The following is a 3,014-nucleotide window of genomic DNA, read 5'->3' as shown; positions in this document are numbered from 1 at the left end:
TATAGGATTTTCAAAAAGCAAAGTGTCACTTGCCACATCATCATGATGATGCGTTCTGCATATACAGTGGGGAAAAAAGTATTTAGTCAGCCACCAATTGTGTAAGTTCTCCCACTTATATACTTATTTTCCACCATAATTTGCAAATAAATTTATAACAAATCCTACAATGTGATTTTCTGGATTTGTTTTTCTCAATTTGTCTGTCATAGTTGACGTGTACCTATGATGAAAATTACAGGCCTCTCTCATCTTTTTAAGTGGGAGAACTTGCACAATTGGTGGCTGACTAAATACTTTTTTTCCCCACTGTACACCATTTTTTTCTTTTTATAAAAAATAAACACAATATCACTTACATTTACATTTACGTCATTTAGCAGATGCTCTTATCCAGAGCGACTTACAAATAGGTGAATTCACCTTATAGCCAGTGGGATCACCACTTCACAATGTTTTTTTTTATTTTTGGGGGGGTTGGGGTTTGGGTTGGGGTAAGGGGGGGTAGAATGATTACTTTATCCTATCCCAGGTTTTCCTTAAAGAGGTGGGGTTTCAAATGTCTCCGGAAGGTGGTGAGTGACTCCGCTGTCCTGGCGTCGTGAGGGAGCTTGTTCCACCATTGGGGTGCCAGAGCAGCGAACAGTTTTGACTGGGCTGAGCGGGAACTATGCTTCCGCAGAGGTAGGGGAGCCAGCAGGCCAGAGGTGGATGAACGCACTGCCCTCGTTTGGGTGTAGGGACTGATCAGAGCCTGCATGTACGGAGGTGCCGTTCCCCTCACAGCTCCGTAGGCAAGCACCATGGTCTTGTAGCAGATGCGAGCTTCAACTGGAAGCCAGTGGAGTGTGCGGAGGAGCGGGGTGACGTGAGAGAACTTGGGAAGGTTGAACACCAGACGGGCTGCGGCATTCTGGATGAGTTGTAGGGGTTTAATGGCACAGTTTTAATGGCACAGTTTTGTTAATATAGTATATACAATTATTTATTTGGGAAAGGAGCAAAAAACTGTAAATTCTTCACACAAAGAATTGTCATGTGATTCAAAGGTCACTAAACTTAATGAAATGAATGGAAGGCAGCAGAGTGCTCATTTTGCCTGCAGGCCACCTGATCTAGACAATAGCACTAGACCAAGTTGCCCCACAAGTTTGACAGCATTATCGATTAGGCCTACGGTCTTAGTGTATAACACAAGAGAAGCTTTCGAGTTAAGTCACACTCAAATCACTGTACCTTTTTAGAAGCACTTGTCCCTCGGAAGGTAATCGGTAGACAGTTCTTATTAAATCGGTATCCCTTTCATCACAGAGCAGTGCACAAGAAAGTATTAAATCCAGTTGTTAGATGGGGTGCAGCATCTAACAACTGGATTTAATATTTTCTTGTGCACTGCTTGATGATGTTAACGATGCATTTTTAATCCGAACTTTCTACCGATTACGGATATAACTTCCGACAAGGTAAAAGTGTTGCTAAACAGGTACAGTCACAGGTCCGGACTAAACAGGTACAGTCACAAGTCTGGACTAAACAGGAACAGTCACAGGTATGGACTAAACAGGAACAGTCACAGGTATGGACTTAAGTGGCACGGTTTGCTGTTAGTGATATAGAGATGGACCTTGATTCATCGAGGTCTGACTATAACCTGGGCTATAGACCAAGGTGTAGGCCTAGCCCAAATATAGACAAACAGATAGATTAGCCTACATATCTAAACCAATTAGACCAACTTGAGCTCTACCTAGACTAGTTCTACACCATAGACTACTAGATTGTAGATCTACTGTAACATCTGGTATGGCAACTGCTTGGCAACTGCTTGGCCTCTGGTATGGCAACTGCTTGGCCTCTGACCGCAAGGCACTACAGAGGGTAGTGCGTACGGCCCAGTACATCACTGGGGCAAAGCTCCCTGCCATCCAGGACCTCTATACCAGGCGGTGTCAGAGGAAGGCCCTCAAAATTGTCAAAGACTCCAGCCACCCTAGTCATAGACTGTTCTCTCTGCTACCGCGACGGCAAGCGGTACCGGAGTGCCAAGTCTAGGTCCAAAAGACTTCTCAACAGCTTCTACCCCCAAGCCATAAGACTCCTGAACAGCTAATCATGGCTACCCGGACTATTTGCACTGCCCCCCACCCCATCCTTTTTACGCTGCTGCTACTCTGTTAAGTATTTATGCATAGTCACTTTAACTCTACCCACATGTACATATTACCTCAACTACCTCAACTAGCCGGTGCCCCCCGCACATTGACTATGCAACGGTACCCCCCTGTATATATAGCCTCCCTACTGTCACTTTATTTTACTGTATATATAGCCTCCCTACTGTCACTTTATTTTACTTCTGCTCTTTTTTTTCTCAACACTTTTTTGTTGTTGTTTTATTCTTACTTTTTTGTTTAAAATAAATGCACTGTTGGTTAAGGGCTGTAAGTAAGCATTTCACTGTAATGTCTGCACCTGTTGTATTCGGCGCATGTGACCAATAAAATTTGATTTGATTTGATTTGATCTATTTATATCACAGGTTCTAGGCCCATTTATATAGAAACAGTTGCAAGGCGTTTCTAGACTAACAGCAGAAGCAAATGAGTGCCTTTTTTATAGAGATACTTTTGCAGTTTAGTCAAGTCCCTGGCCATGTCCCACCGTATTATCTCTTATCTTTATTATAGCAGCTGCAGCCAATTGCTTTATGTGTCTTTCAGATCATTATACCCTCAGTTGATGGCAATCAAGAAAGTCAAATCCCCACAAATCTATAGTTCCAGGAACGGAATGACGACAACACAATGAATACAATTCAAACAACTGATAAGATTTTGCAGCATACGTTTTCAGGATCCTTTAATTGTACTGATGATTTATTTAACTCATGTTTGCATTGACGATGGAAGATGAAACGCAGATGCAGGTGGCTGGACCAGCCGCAGGTCAACGAGCAGCATCAGAAAATCGCGCACCAGCTATGCCCCACACAACAACAGTGTCAGACAGCCGAG

This window comes from Coregonus clupeaformis, chromosome 8 (assembly GCF_020615455.1).
Source record: "Coregonus clupeaformis isolate EN_2021a chromosome 8, ASM2061545v1, whole genome shotgun sequence".
Classification (NCBI taxonomy): domain Eukaryota; kingdom Metazoa; phylum Chordata; class Actinopteri; order Salmoniformes; family Salmonidae; genus Coregonus; species Coregonus clupeaformis.
The sequence above is the reverse complement of the archived record's forward strand: the minus strand, read 5'-3'. Positions refer to the sequence as shown.